Below are 17,713 nucleotides of genomic sequence, written 5' to 3'. Positions count from 1 at the left end.
GTTTAAAAAAAATCAATTAATTCTTGAAATTTGAGCTGATGGAGTTATTATTGTAGTGATTTAGGACTTTATACGCTCAGGTTAAGTACCAGTGTGCTTTTCTACACAGTAACATCACTTCAAGAGAGGCCCACTGAATCAATAAGCTAATTTAAAGGACTGGCTCAGTTATGGGATGCACTCTGGACCCCCTGAAGGAGAGAAAGAAGACAAATCTGAGTGTCATTATAAACAATGCTGCACATCCTCTCTCTGACACACTGACAATGAGGACTTTCAGGCAAAGGGTCATTCATCAGAAGTGTGCAAAGAAACTAGACTGGGGCTCCTTAATACCAACAGTAATACACCTGCATAAGGCCTCACTGTGACTGGGACTGCCAAGTCAGAACTTTCATTCCTTTAAGTTTTCTTTCTTTTTAGACATTCTAGTATGTTCATACCTTAGTGTGTGTCTGTATATATATATATATATATATATATATATATATATATATATATATATATATATATATATATATATATAGTGCATCCAGAAAGTATTCACAGCACATCACTTTTTCCACATTTTGTTATGTTACAGCCTTATTCCAAAATGGATTAAATTCATTTTTTTCCTCAGAATTCCACACACAACACCCCATAATGACGACGTGAAAATAGTTTACTTAAGGTTTTTGCAAATTTATTAAAAATTAAAAATTGAGAAAGCACATGTACATAAGTATTCACAGCCTTTGCCATGAAGCTCCAAATTGAGCTCAGGTGCATCCTGTTTCCCCTGTTCATCCTTGAGATGTTTCTGCAGCTTAATTGGAGTCCACCTGTGGTAAATTCAGTTGATTGGACATGATTTGGAAAGGCACACACCTGTCTATAGAAGGTCCCACAGTTGACAGTTCATGTCAGAGCACAAACCAAGCATGAAGTCAAAGGAATTGTCTGTAGACCTCTGAGACAGGATTGTCTCAAGGCACAAATCTGGGGAAGGTTACAGAAAAGTTTCTGCTGCTTTGAAGGTCCCAATGAGCACTGTGGCCTCCATCATCTGTAAGTGGAAGAAGTTCGAAACCACCAGGACTCTTCCTAGAGCTGGCTGGCCATCTAAACTGAGCGATCAGGAGAGAAGGGCCTTAGTCAGGGAGGTGACCAAGAACCTGATGGTCACTCTATCAGAGCTCCAAAGGTCCTCTATGGAGAGAGGAGAACCTTCCAGAAGGACAACCATCTCTGCAGCAATCCACCAATCAGGCCTGTATGGTAGAGTGGCCAATGGAAGCCACTCATTAGTAAAAGGCACATGACAGCCCGCCTGGAGTTTGCCAAAAGGCACCTGAAGGACTCTCAGACCATGAGAAAGAAAATTCTCTGGTCTGATGAGACAAAGATTGAACTCTTTGGTGTGAATGCCAGGCGTCACTTTTGGAGGAAACCAGGCACCGCTCATCACCAGGCCAATACCATCCCTACAGTGAAGCATGGTGGTGGCAGCATCATGCTGTGGGATGGAACTGGGAGACTAGTCAGGATAAAGGGAAAGATGACTGCAGCAATGTACAGAGACATCCTGGATGAAAACCTGCTCCAGAGTGCTCTTGACCTCAGACTGGGGCGACGGTTCATCTTTCAGCAGGACAACAACCCTAAGCACACAGCCAAGATATCAAAGGAGTGGCTTCAGGACAACTCTGTGAATGTCCTTGAGTGGCCCAGCCATAGCCCAGACTTGAATCTGATTGAACATCTCTGGAGAGATCTTAAAATGGCTGTGTACCGACGCTTCCCATCCAACCTGATGGAGCTTGAGAGGTGCTGCAAAGAGGAATGGGCGAAACTGGCCAAGGATAGGTGTGACAAGCTTGTGGCATCATATTCAAAAAGACTTGAGGCTGGAATTGCTGCCAAAGGTGCATCAACAAAGTATTGAGCAAAGGCTGTGAATACTTATGTACATGGGATTTCTCAGTTTTTTATTTTTAATAAATTTGTCAAAACCTAAAGTATACTTTTTTCACGTTGTCATTATGGGGTGTTGTGTGTAGAATTCTGAGAAAAAAAAATGAATTTAATCCATTTTGGAATAAGGCTGTAATATAACAGAATGTGGAAAAAGTGATGCGCTGTGAATACTTTCCGGATATATATATATATATATATATATATATATATATATATATATATATATACTAGCTGTGTGAGCCTGTGCTGTAAATCCCACTTTGCAATGACCTAGCAGGGTAGACAGTATTTTTGGTTTATGTTACTTTTCATTAGTATCCTCCTCTTCATCTTTGTGTGAACATCTGTTTTTCTGTTGCTGACTCATCTATTCATTTCCCTTATCTGCAAATTTTGCTGCTATTCTGCAAACATGTTTATGAAAAGTTCTTCTCTTATCAAGTTATCTTCCCACTGCAAAGATATGTTAGCTTTCCTAATACTTTCATTTTCGATATTACATTTTCCTACATTTTTTCATGTTTATTCTTTAACCAGCTTTTTCTAAATACAATTTCAACATGTTGTCTTTTTGAAACGATATTCAATGATTTGTTTTGTGTGTTAATGTATGCAGGAAAAACATTTGGTAACTTACGCTTATCACAGGTTTCTGTTGACACATTACTGTATGCTCTTTTTCCAAAAAACAGTATTTTTAATTTGAGGCTTGTGCCTTTCTTGGTGTTTTGACACATTAAGATAAAAACAAAATGTATTGTTGGTCTCATTTCCTATTCTGATGTTTCACTATCTTATTTCTTCTTCCATATTTGTTTTGGTAATCAAAATCATCCTTTACAATGGTATACCCATTTAAAGGCCCACCTTCTTGTAATTTAAGGTAGAAGTCAGGAACGAATGCTGATTTTTTTGAAAGTCAATTAAAAGTCAGGTCAGGTCATGTCATTTTCTATTCTGCTTAATCCAGACCAGTTTTTTTTTTTTTTTTTTTACTGGAGCCCATGCCAGATAGTATAGGGTGCAAGACAGGGTACAGACCCTAGACAGGGTCTACTGAACAACCTCACACCCTATTGCCAATTCACCTAACTTGCATGTTTTTGGAAACTGGAGCACCCAGAGGAAACCCACACAGACATCTGGAGAACATGCAAACTCCATGCAGGATGGACCTATTATGTGAATCCCAGTCTCCTTACTGTGAATCAGAAGTGCTACCACTGGACCACCCTGGATTAAAAGTCATCTATTCAAAAGAAATGTTCATGTGGACTAAGGCAGCACTGGCATTTGAACTCACTCTCCTGCAGTTGTGAGGCACCACTGCACCACTGTGCTGAAGAAACGCTTTATCTGAACTTGCTTTTGAGGCTCTCTTAAAGTTGTTTTTAAAAAATACTGTCTATTTGTTCATGTTTGTTATTCACAAGAGTGACATCTCCCAAGCAATGTGAAAAGGTGAGTAACAAAAAAAAAATGTAAAACTCTTGAATATTACTGTACCTTTTAGAATTCTTTTAATCAATAAAAATAATGTTTTTGAGTTATATAACAGTCAAATTACTTTAAACTTACAATGCAAGATAACATCTTCAAACTTGCTTACTCCAGTTCAGGGTCATTGTAGGACTCACTCATGGCCATAGCCATACTGATGCTCACATGGTGCTAGAGACACCCAAAGTACGTAGAGAAAACAAATTTACAGTTGCAAGAGAACAGACAGACCATAATAAAGAGCTGGAGCACCGCCCTGGTCACCCTGTATAATTAGAATGGAGCAAATACAACAGAAGGCATGCAATAATTGTGAAAACATCTTTCTAGACTTGACTTCCCAAATGAACTTTCTCAAGATGGTGGATTATCTGGTTTTAAGTTCTTCTGGCACAAAGAGACGGGTCCAGGTGGACAAACGCCGGAAGTGATGTCAGAGTTGTTACAGCTGTCAATCATTCAGTCTGCATTGGAAGAAAGACAAAAGGCATTAGGACACAACGCCAACTTCTTGAGCAGCAGAGAACTGTAATCACCAGAGCCCATAAGCTGTCCCCATGTGCACACACGTGTAGCAAAGAAAAATAACCATTTATATTTTAAAGATATCCATTTATTTTTGGAATTTTATAGTTTACGTGTGGTTGTTTTCGTATTCTTTAAATATTATTGCTATTATAATGGAGGTGCAGTTGAGACTGCAACCTCATAACACCAAAATTTAAGTTCAATTCCCTAATGGGCTGCGATGGGTTTTGAATTTCTATATCAGGGTTACAGCATCTGAGTCTCAGTCAGTCATCAGACATGATTCTTCCTTGAGTTGTGAATCGGATATGCGGCATCAATTCTTCGAGTGCAGCAGAGTCTACACAAAGTATACAGTTCACTCACTAATTTCTGCTCTCTATCTGTTTCAGATATGCTTTATAAGCCCCTGTTCAGTCTCCTTCAGTTTTGGGTCAGGCCTCCTCCATTATCCCTCTTTAAGTCACATGAGCACTCTATCATTGTCCCAGTCAGTATTGCATGTTGATCCTTCGTAAGCTGCATGTAATTCATCATAAATTAGACCCCCTCATATAACACATTAGACATTTTCATCTTCTTGAGTTGAATGTTATTTTTCAGTGCTCTTTAATTCGCCCTCAGGTATCAGCTTTCGTTCTTTTTGGAATTATGCTTTTAGCATCAATAAATTGAGCTGCTTCATTTTCTTTGAGATTTTTTTGAAGAAGCAATCAGAATAGTTGACAAAAATTAAACCACATGATATAATTTACTTTGGCCTTCAAAAAGGACGTCATACAATCGCCCAACACTAAAGGTTAATTTTGAAACTAGAAGCTGTAGGTATCAGATGTATCCTACAGAACAGGATCTCAAGTTGGCTAACCGGTATTAGATGAAGAGTGAAGATAAGGGGAGAATGGAGTGACGTCATCAGTGGAGTTCCTCAGGTGTCTGTCCTTGAATCGTTACTTTTTCTGATTTATATTAATAACATTGATTTTGGTATATTTATTACACTTGAGAAATTAGCGAATGACATCAAAATTGAAGGGATGGGGGACACTGGGCAGGAAGCATGAAGAATTCAAAAAGACTTTCACAAGCTTCAGAACAGGATGAACACTTGGACAAGGCAGTTTAATGTAATAAAGTGCAAAGTGCTACATGTGGGCAAAATGAACATCCATTGTAAATACAAGGTGGGAGACACGGTCATACAGGAAGCACCTTCTTAAAAGGATTTAGCAGTTTATGTTGAAACAACATTTTCATCATCTGAGCCATGCACAGAAACTATTAAAAAGGCAAATAAAATGTTAGGTTATATCATAAAAAGTGGTGAATATATAAGTCAAGGGAGGTAAAGCTGAAACTATGTAATGCACTAGTAAGACCACGTCTGGAGTACTGCGTACAGTTCTGGTCACCACAGTGTAAGAAAGACACAGCAGCACTTGAAATGGTGCAGAGGAGGGCAACCAAGTATATCCTAGAACTTAAGGACATGTTCCACTGTGACAGTTTCAAAAACTTAAACATGTTTACTCTCAAGAAGAGGAGGCTATGTGGGGATCTAATCCAAGTATTTAAAATCCTCAAAGGCACTAATAAAGGAGCTCCAGCAAAATTCTTTCAGCTTAAGGATGAATCACATACGAGAGAACAATAGTGGAAATTATGGGGGAAGTGGATTTAGGATTGAAGCCGGGTAACAGTTCTTTCTCCAAAGAGTTGTGGGACCTCAGGAACAATCTACATAGACATGGAGTTGAAGCAGAAACCTTGACAACCTTTAGGAGGAATCTGGATGAGATATCGGGACAGCTTGGCCTTTAGGTGAACCAGTGGGCTTGATGGAGGAATTGTCTCCTCTTGTTTGTTTCTTATAGCTGAAGCAAAGTACATTTGTTCACACCTGCATTAACATACGTCATGATCAGATCACAACTGACCAGAGCATAAAGCTGAGTGTGAATACACTTCTGATGGATCACACAGACCACATTCAAACCTAGTCAAAAACAGGTAGCGATCATATTTACCATTAGTTGAAATGCAATACATACAACATATGATAATCAAGGCAGTGGAAAAGGCACAAGAACTGCAGTTGCTGGGATCAGCAGTCAGGTGAGTTATGGAAGGGCCCTGACACCTGTGCAATGTTAAAAAAATTAATGTGAGGTTAAGCTATCATCTCTTTCAAATGATAGTTACATATTTTTTAACTGGGGGGCTCTGCTCCCTGCTCACTTCGCTCACCAACCCCTGTGTTTGGTTAATTGCATATACAATTTTAAAAGTGTTTTTTTTTTCTTTGGAATCGTTGCTTTAACTGGTGCGGGTCCACAGATTCTCATATCATATGGTCCATTATTGTGTAAATCCACGTTTTGTGCATTGAATGTTGCAAAGGTGGAAAGACTTTGTTTTCCACTCTTTGCCTTTTATTTCTGACCTCGATTTGTCCTGCTGTTTTTTCAATTACACCTGGTCCTGATGATTAATTTCCTTTTGATTGCGCTAATGCGATCTTTACTATCTTTTTTTTTTGATACTGTAGCGACTAATGTAATAAAGTGTCATAAAAGTTCTACTTGAACAATCGCTGACTTCGTAACCCCAAACTCAACTTTCTAGCACCCTCACCAACGCCTCCTCCCCCGGGTCTTGCATCCCTTTACCGCATCAATCAATACCTCGCTATCAGTCTTCTTTTCTGTACTCCATCCTCCCTCAAGCGTACCTAACGGTCACTTAAAACCAAAAAGGCTTAAACCTGACAGGGACGCTACAATACTTTCAAATTTTACTGCTTTCATATTCTGTGTCTTTCTCTTCATGTGTATCGTGCCATAGTTTGTTTGAGCCTTTCGAATTCCACTGCTTTCATAATCTCTTATCTGCCTATTTTTCTCTCCAACGCTTTTGGGTCTCCTTTCTCTGCGCTGCTGTTTCTTCTTTGCTGATAGCACAGGATCTGTGTGTGTTACGTGCCTTTACATGAACTGAGTGTTTTGCTGGCTGTGCTCTTATTTGATAAGTAGGTTGTGTCTTGCAAAAATCTCATGTTCCACATCCCCGCGAGACGGCCGTGGGACAATCTCTCGGCACCATGTCTCGTGTTTACGGTACCTGCAAGATGCTCCATGGCCAGACTTTTTTGTCTTGCAGGTCTTTTAAATGTCTTCCGAGAACTTCAAGAAGATCACGTATCGTTGCCCTGCTTTTCTTTATCAGGATTTTTTTTTATAATAGAGAGATTATTCTTATGCCACCTTCTTTTCATTTTTTCATTACTAGCAATCATTTTACATATTTAGTCACAGGTTAGTCACTGTGGTGATTTGTAATGCTCAAATAAATATGAGATGACATTGGAGATGCATTTGAAAGCCAGATGTAAATGTAAATTATGTAAGGATAAAATCTATACTAATAAAAGGCAAAGCCCTCACTCACTCACTCACTCACTCACTCACTCACTCACTCACTCACTCACTCACTCACTCACTCACTCACTCACTGACTCATCACTAATTCTCCAACTTCCCGTGTAGGTAGAAGGCTGAAATTTGGCAGGCTCATTCCTTACAGCTTACTTACAAAAGTTGGGCAGGTTTCATTTCGAAATTCTACGCCTAATGGTCATAACTGGAAGGTATTTTTCTCCATTAACTGTAATGGAGTTGAGCTGGAAAGAGGTGGGGGGCGGAGTTTCGTGTGACATCATCACGCCTCCCACGTAATCACGTGAACTGACTGTCAACGCAGTGCGTAGAAAACCAGGAAGACCTCCAAAAAGCGCTTAAGAAAACATGCATTATATAATTGAGAAGGCAGTGAAACAATAAGAAGCGAAAGGCGAAAGTGACATATACTACCATATTCATGAGTGCTGCTACCTCGAAAGAAAGCAAGGTGTAAACCTAAACTTTAAATTAAGTTCATAGACAGGCTACCGCTGGCGTTTCACATGCCCACAGGTAATGCGGGATACAAGTTTAATGAGAGGACGAGGATATAAACGAGAGTTTTGATCACTTTGTAACTAAGTTAAAATTGTAGGTGAAGGGGTGTGCTTATGCAAATTCCGAGACTGTGTTTGTGGGGATTGACAGTTAAGGCGGGTGGGGAGTCACGCCATCATCTCCCTCCCATTCACCTCATTTCGCTCTGAGCTGAGCTCAGCTAACGCCGCCTTCGAAGCAACTTCGTCAGACTGCCACCAAATACTCACAGAAAAATCCACAAGTTAATACACACGCTGTCTCTAGAGTTTCTCCACACTGAATCCTCCAGGCACTACTTACAAAAGGTTACATTGACAATCGTGTTACGTTATTTTTAAAATCTTTCCTTTTCTTAGCACAAGCACAGCTGAGAAGCTTCATGCATGTGCTCCATAACGCGTTAAAAATAATGCATTTAATCACACTTTGCATTACAAGCAAAGGGAGCTTTTGTCAATGCATGATTTCCTGGTACACGATTACATTGATCAGCATCCCGATTCATTTTACCCTCGCACCACCTTAGTTTGAGAAGAAGTATGAAAAATATGAGGTTAACACAGAAAAACAGATCACCAATTCAAGCTTTATGAATAATCGATTCGCCATCAATAATTGTTTTGGTAAAGCCATCCTCCTTCCATTTTATAATTTTTCCGCCATAGCCATGATTAAATGAACGGTAAATAAAGTAAGAGCAAAGCGAGGGTGACTTATTTAGGCAGGCATATATATGACAGCAACACTCATGACAATGTCAATCATGTTACGCTATTATTAAAATGTTTCCTTTTCTTTTCATTACTTCTTTAACACACTACTTCTCCGCTCAGAGGCGGGTATTTTGCTATATATATATATATGAATGACCTCCAAAGAGCGCTGAGACTTTTGATATCATGAACGTGTCTGCAAATACTGTGGTCTCCTGCCCAGCAAAAGTCGAGCAGCCAGCGCGCTGCATAGCTGTGCCGCCTTTGAGACGCTGACTGCGCTTCTGCCTTAAGCCAAAGTGAGCACTTTTAATTTTTTCATCCTCCCCGCGCTATAGCCCAGACAAGTGCAAACACGGACCCCTTTTCTACACCACGGCAAAATAATATTAAGGCGATTCACACTTTCTTTTGCACGTATACGATTATGAGGTCCTCACCTCGGATTATGAAGACACGCACTGACAGTGCCATCACAGCCGATTAATGGCGGGACGCCTCACCAGTCTACACAAGACCCACCGCGACTGTCCCCAAAAGGCGATCATAACGCCAGCTTAACACATCTCTATACTATATAAAAGAAAAAGGCAACTTTCCTTTCTTTACACCTTTTTCCTTTTATCCCAAACCAAAGCCTTTCTCTTAACACTGCAGAGGACACAAAACTAATTTTCTTTAAATGCCGGTAAGGCACATTACCAGAGGCACAAATTTGAACGTTCACATAGAAAATGTAATTTCTATACCACAGCCGTCGTGTAGCGCCTTTCAAAATGGATCTACTACCTAGAGATGATCCATATATATTTTAGCTGCTGTTAGTTACTTACCTGTTGTGTTACACAGTCTTTAAAATGTAGTTTACCCGCAACCACTCCAGTAGTGCTCAATGTACCTGTACTTCTTAAAACGTTAATGTTTTACTGTTTAATAACTTATAGACTATATTTTATTATTTTTCCCTTGCACTCAGTGACCAAAGCTATACACACACATATAGACACATACAAACATACACACAAGTATATGTATGTGTATATATATATGTATGTGTATATATATATATATACACACAAACCCCTATCTACATTATATATATATATACACACACACACACACATACATACATACATACACACATATATATATAATTTGTGTGTGTGTATGTATGTATGTGTGTGTATATATGATGTAGATAGGTATGTATATATATATATATATATATATATATATGTGTGTGTGTATATGTAGATATGTATATAGATATGTAGATATGAAGATATGTATGTGTATATATATATGTATATATATATATATATATATATATATATATATTATGTGTGTGTGTGTGTGTGTATATGACAGCAGCAATCCAAGCTGTGAGAAAACAGTAAAAGGAGGCATGTCAGACGTCGTGGTACATTTTCTGATGCAGCTAGACGAAAAAAACTTTGTGACGCTGCCGCCAAATACACAAAACAATTACTTTGACAATCATGTTACATTATATTTAAAATGTTTCCATTTCTTTTTCATAACTTTTTAACACATGATATCGCTGCGAAGCGCGGGTATTTTGCTATATATATATCACAGCGACACTCATAACAGTGACAAAACAATTACATTGACAATCATGTTACGTTATTTTCAAAATGTTTCCTTTTTTTTCTCTTTCCTTCTTTAACACACTACTTCTCCACTGCCAAGCGCGGGTATATATATATATATATATATATATATATATATATAGATAGATATGAGAACAACATATATATATATATATAGATAGATAGATAGAGATATATATATAGATAGATAGATAGAGATATATATATATATAGATAGATAGATAGATAGATAGATAGATAGATAGATAGATAGATAGATAGATAGATAGATAGATAGATAGATAGATAGATATGAGAACAACACTCATATCAATGACAAAACAATTACATTAACAATCATGTTACGTTATTTTTAAAATTTTTCCTTTTCTTTTTCGTACCTTCTTTAACACATTACTTCTCCACTGCGAAGCGCGGGTATTCTGCTAGTCTATAAATAAATTGCACATTAAGAGTGGTCTTTGAGAAAAATAAACTTCAACTTTGAATATGGATGAAGAGGGAAACATTATAATGGTCAAAGGGCTGCATATGGCCCACAGGAATTGAGTTTGATAGTCGCAGATAAAGATTCTTTTTTTGCAACATCACAATTATTGTCCGCAAGAGACAAGAGTTTTGTGATTTCTTTTGTGATGATACAGAACACCACAAAGATAAAAAAAACTAATTTCAAGTTCAAATGGTAAGGCTAGTCTTCTGCATTTCAGATACTCAATCAAATTACAGTTGTGCTTGAAAGTTTGTGAACCCTTTAGAATTTTCTATATTTCTGCATAAATATGACCTAAAACATCATCAGATTTTCACTCAAATCCTAAAAGTAGATAAAGAGAAATCAGTTAAATAAATTAGACAAAATTATTATATTTGATAATTTATTTATTGAGGAAAATGATCTAATATTACATTTTTGTGAATGGCTAAAGTATGTGAACCTCTAGGATGATCAGTTAGTTTGAAGGTGAAATTCGAGTCAGGTGATTTCAATCAATGGGATGACAATCAAGTGTGACTGGGCACCCTGTGTCATTTAAAGAACAGGATCTATCAAAGTCTGCTCTTCACAACATGTTTGTGGAAGTGTATCATGGCACAAACAAAGGAGATTTCTGAGGACCTCAGAAAAAGAGTTGTTGATGCTCATCAGGCTGAAAAAGGTTACAAAACCATCTCTAAAGAGTTGGGACTCCACCAATTCACAGTGTTGTGATGTAAGATTTTGCATATAACTTGATAAATGTTTTGTAGGTCTTTATTTATAATTTAGGTGAAGCAATGTAATTTACTGTTACTTTGGTGAGAGGCATTCGTGTTTAAACCATACCTACACCCCCCAGTTTACAACTGTTCTTTGTAATTTTACGACAGGATTTGGGGGATGTGTCTTAAACCAGTTTGATGAGTATTTCCTTGCTAGTCTTTCTCTTATTCCCGACACAAAGCCAGGTTAGCTTAACATATGGTCTTGGGGGGTTGCAGGTGTTAAGATGTACTATTTCCCCCATTGGTCTGAGATATGGCTGTCTGGATTGGCTGTAGGGGTTGGACAGAAAACCTATAAATTTGCTTGCTCAACCACATTCTCTCTCTCTAACCAACATTTGATGAAGAAGCATCTCTCTTGCTAACCTGTGATGATGTAAAAGTATCTTTCTCTTGCTAACAACCGAAGAAGACCATCACACCATGAACTGAAGGCAACACAATGAAGAGCACAGCTTCAGCCATTTTGAACAGACATTTGGCTGAAAACTGAGCACCAATGATGCCTTAACTAGAGACATTAAGTAGCTACAAGTCTGTGTACCACCTGAGCTACACATCACCATTTTATCAGGTTGTATGGTTGCCAATATTCAAATGTACTTTGCATTTTGTTATTATTTATGAATATTATCAGTAATACATTATTTTATGTGTAACTTAACTCCTGCTTGTCCTTTTACTACATCTAATTGCCTGAGGTTATAGATATAAAAGGGAAGTTGGAGATAAGGCACATACAATAATACCTTATAAACAGTGGTAAGTCTGTGAGATTAGGCATTCTAAGGCTACATATTAATAATACGATAGGGGAAAGTAGAGCAATATATATATTACTCTACCAAGATAAAGCACACAGTCAGACAGATTGTGTACAAATGGAGGAAATTCAAGACCATTGTTAACCTCCCCAGGAGTGGTCGACCAACAAAGATTACTCCAAAATCAAGGCGTGTAATAGTCAGCGAGGTCACAAAGTACCCCACGATAACTTCTAAGCAACTGAAGGCCTCTCTCACATTGGCTAATGTTCATGTTCATGAGTCCACCATCAGAAGAACACTGAACAACAATGGTGTGCATGGCAGGGTTGCAAGGAGAAAGCCACTGCTCTCCAAAAAAAACATTGCTGCTCGTCTGCAGTTTGCTGAAGATCACGTGGACAAACCAGAAGGCTATTGGAAGAATGTTTTGTGGACGGATGAGACCAAAATAGAACTTTTTGGTTTAAATGAAAAGTGTTATGTTTGGAGAAAGGAAAACACTGCATTCCAGCCTAAGAACCTTATCCTATCTGTGAAACGTGGTGGTGGTATCATGGTTTGGGCCTGTTTTGCTGCATCTTGGCCAGGACGGCTTGCCTTCATTGATGGGACAATGAATTCTAAATCATATACTAAAAAAAATAGTAAAAAAATACTAAAGGAAAATGTCAGGACATCTGTCCATGAACCGAATCTCAAGAGAAGGTGGGTCATGCAGCAAGACAACGACCCTAAGCACACAAGTTGTTCTACCAAAGAATGGTTAAAGAAGAATAAAGTTAATGTTTTGGAATGGCCAAGTCAAAGTCCTGACCTTAATCCAATCGAAATGTTGTGGAAGGACCTGAAGTGAGGAGTTAACTTGAGGAAACCCACCAACATCCCAGAGTTGAAGCTGTTCTGTACGGAGGAATGGATTAAAATTCCTCCAAGCCGGTGTGCAGGAATGATCAGAAGTTACCGGAAACGTTTAGTTGCAGTTATTGCTGCAAGGGGGGTCACACCAGATACTGAAAGCAAAGGTTCACATACTTTTGCCACTTACAAATATGTAATATTCGATCATTTTCCTCAATAAATAAATGACCAAGTATAATATTTTTGTCTCATTTGTTTAACTGGTTTCTCTTTATCCACTTTTAGGACTTGAGTGAAAATCTGATGATGTTTTAGGTCATATTTATGCAGAAATATAGAAAATTATAAAGGATTCACAAACTTTCAAGCACAACTGTATATATATATATATATATATATAGCTATCTAATGGATTTAACTATGGCATTCAACATTGACATACTGGTAAGAATGAAGCTGCTTTTGTTAACCGTAAGCACTTTCATTTCATTAATGTATAAGTCTTCTATGATGCCAAGATGAGACTGACAGACATCATGGCTCAGTGGCCTGGGTCAACTCATGATTTATTTATTTTGAGACAAAGTATGGGAAATGAAAAGTAATTTATTCATGCATTAGCATAAGCAGATATAAAACTTATAAGCATTAAACTTAGTGTAACACAAATTAGGTATGCCAAGTAAAGAGTTAAATAAAGGCATATGCCAAATTTCTTTTTAATGGAGCTCAGAATGAAACCACCAATATTTAATTAACCCAAAAGGATGGAGAAGGGGGAGAATGAGGAATGGAGACAGCCCGAGGTCAGAGAAGGGGGAACACCAGCTGGTTGAAGGCCGGCTAGGAAATAAGGGAAGCAAGAAAAGATAATGAATGGCAAAACACGAGAAACATTGGTGGTTTCCGAGATGGCCTGAAAGGGGCCAGTTGGAGTGGAGAGTCAAAATAAGCAGCAAATTAAATGTTTTAAGCGAGGTCAAGATGATAAGAAATTATTATATTAACTAACTTTTGGCTTGTTCAGGGCACAGGTCAGTTTGGCCTAATTGGGTTCAGTCAGTGTGATTGTTTATTGCAAATAAACTAATTACTCTGTTTGCCTATCTTTTGACTCCTAGGGCCTTCTGTCAAGGTGAGAATCTTTGGCGTATTTTACGCTTCCACAAAAGTAGCATTAGCTGATTGATGGTGCTGTATGTGAGGGCTGGATGCATCAGGTGGGCGGCTGCTCTAACAACCAATAAATGTCTCCAGCATCATTACTGTATATGCATGAGGTTGACATCATGGTCCATATATGGTTATTTTAGGGTTGCAACCAGGCAGGTCGCACATTTAGAAGGTGAACGTGAATTATAAAGGATAAATTACGCACAAACTTGCATATACCAGTTTTATAAATTAGACTCTTTTTTTGTCATAATCATTTTCCTGTTTTGGCTTATGCATACTTTGTATACTTTCCCACTTGAATCCACAAATATTTTTATAAATGTGACCCCATACATAAGATTTTTCTGATCTGTAATATTCATGACAAAATATTTTGAACCCTCACTTTGGCAGCGGCACTCATCTTAAGCTAATTTGATCGCCAACAACTCACAAATACCCACATCATAATTCTCTTCAGGGATCTGTATTGGATCTCATTTTTAAATCTCCTTTTTTTAGTGTAAATGCAAGTTACAAGACACTTCAGTTAGACTTTAGTGTTAGGCCATTTTCTTTTGCAATGTGTTTTGTCTTTGTTTCTGGCTTGTTCTTTTGGGACTATTTACTCTTCTTGTACTTTGAACCTTGCCTGTTTTGTAACTCAGTTTTGCCAAACCCTTTATTTGTTCATGTTCTGGTCACAATGATCTGTTTAATCATTGAGATACGTTTTGAACAAAATAAAAAATGTGCACCCACATTTCTTTGCACGAAAAAATGCCAAACATACTACTTGGCCATTCAAACACTATGGAGATAAGGGAACAATACACAATGTGCAGAAAAGCACCTTGGGCTCTGGAGGTAATGTGAGAAACAACTGGGCAGGTTAATCTTTTACATTACAATATTAATTGTTATTATTATGTGTCACAGGAGACTGGGGGTCAGACCCAGCCGGGATGCCTGGAAGGACCGGGAGGTCTATACTTCCCCCGGGCCAAGAGGGGGCAACCGCCCTAGATGTTGAGGGGATCAAAGGGAAGGAACAAGGAGGCTCAAGCCCAATGGAGTCCGTGGCCACCGCCAGGGGGCGCCCCAATTGTCGTGGAGCCCGGAAGATCGACACTTCCGCCACACCTAGGAGGGTGGAGGAAGGACCTTCCAGGGACTGCTTCCGGGTGCAAAGGCAGCACCTCCGCCACACCAGGAAGTGCTGCCGTAAGACTGTCATCAGACAACTGGAGCACATCCAGGTGGGAATAAAAGGGGCCGCCTCACTCCAATCAGAGAGCTAGAGTCGGGAGCGGGAGCAGGACGAAGCTCCCGTGTGGAGGGGAAAGGCGGCCCACGGACATTAGATAGAGAGACCCATGGAGAGTGTGATTGGTGCTGGGGGCACTGTGGGCTGTGTGGGACTGGTTTATTGTATAGTAAATGTGTGTTTGGACAAAGTGCTGGTGTTACCCTGGTGGTGTTCGGACCTGAGGTCACATATTATTATTAATAATAATAATAATAACTTTTTAATCAGTTATAGCAATTTTAGTGTTAGGAAGCCGATGAAACAAATGAGAAAGATCACACCTTCTCGTGGAGGTGCGTCTCGCCCCAGAGAGCTGCGTGAGTGTGCACCCATGGAGATGGACATGGCCATTGGATTATTTATTAAAAACGGCATCTCTTTTTGAGCTGCGGACCTGCTATACCACAGGTGGGAAATGTATTTTATGATGCTGATATATTAAGATAATTTTCACAGTAAAAATAATACAGAAATTAATCTTTAATGTTACAATGCACTCAATCGATCTAAGTGTTTTTTTTTTTTCAGCCACCTTTAAAATAGGATAAAAATAGAGAGACAAGTTAGAATTGGCACATAAAATGAATAAATGAATACAGTTTGAAGTATTAATAAATTATCTAGAATTGTATTTCTAGAAAACTGTGACATGATGTGATTTGCATATCTTAGCTACAAACCGTGCAATGATTCTCACACACATGCCCAACAGCATTACCACTGAAACTATCACATATCATTTGACACTTTATGACACTCACGGCTGTCAAAAGCATTGTCATGTCATACAGAACAGTGCTTAAGAGCAGTAATTGTTGTAACAAAGGCGCTATATAGGCGCCTGACCCGACACAGAAAGACACGGAGGCACATATAAAAAGTACAAAGACTTTTATTTTCTTCAGCTGTGGGACACGTCTTCCCAGTGCCACTCAGCCCAAACACAGTCCCAAAGCACAAAACACAATTCTTCACCTCGCTCCACCACTCCTCCCAGACAAGCTTCGTCTTCTTCCTCCCAACTCTGGCTCGTCGGGTGGTGGTGGCTGGGCCCTTTTATAGCCCACCCGGAAGCGTTCCAGGTGATTAACCACCTGGTCCTAATTGCACTTCCAGGTGGGGCTGAAGACTCGTCCAGCCAGGCTGTGGGAAGCAGACAGCCCCCCATAGCGGCCACCCCGGGCCCCAACCAAGCTGTGGAGGACTCCATCTCCCATGGAGCCCTGCGGGCGGTTGGGGAATCACCGTCGGCCAGGGAGGCTGCCACCAAGCATCCCGGGGGAGGTACTGGAGTGCCCATGGTGGCTCCCCCGGAACATAAGCAGCAGGGGCATCCCTGCCGGGCATGGAACCCGGCTGTCCTTTACAGTGTCAACATGACAAAGCCATTATTAAGTAATATTCCACTGTCCCTGTGTTCTGGCATGAATCTTTGTTTAGTCACCATTTATGAGGACTTCTCACATACTTTGGTGTCTTTTTGAGTTTTCATACCAAATTCCAAAGATGACCAAGTGTGGTTAGCTGCAGACCCCAAACTGACTCTATAAGTGTGCTTCATCAAATGGCTTTCCCACTGACCTGCAAATTAGAATGCAAAATAGATGAAAGCATTTAGTTTCTTTTTAAAGTCTTTAAAAGTGAAGTTTTGGCTTTGCGGAGGACAGTAAAAGAGTTTTATGGAATAATTTAATTTACAATCATTCCAAACAATTTATATCTCACTCTGAAAATATAGTGTGAAGTGACATGATTGTCAGTGCTGCTGCCTAACAGAGCCAGAAGAACGGGTTCAAGCTTTAGTCCAGTTACTGATTGTATGGAGTTTACACCTTGGCTTGTGTCCATGTAGTTTGCTCTCACTAATCCAGCTTCCTCCCATATTCCGATGAAGTTCAGGTTAGATTTGTTTTCCTAATGTAAATACGTATGTCCTGTAATAGACTGATTGATGCCCTACAGTAGGGATTTTGATTGATTAACAATCAATAAGATGGCCACCCTGGAGGATGCCATAGTAATGTGA

This window comes from Polypterus senegalus, chromosome 10 (genome assembly GCF_016835505.1).
Source record: "Polypterus senegalus isolate Bchr_013 chromosome 10, ASM1683550v1, whole genome shotgun sequence".
Taxonomy (NCBI): Eukaryota; Metazoa; Chordata; class Cladistia; order Polypteriformes; family Polypteridae; genus Polypterus; species Polypterus senegalus.
Note: the sequence above shows the minus strand (reverse complement) of the source record.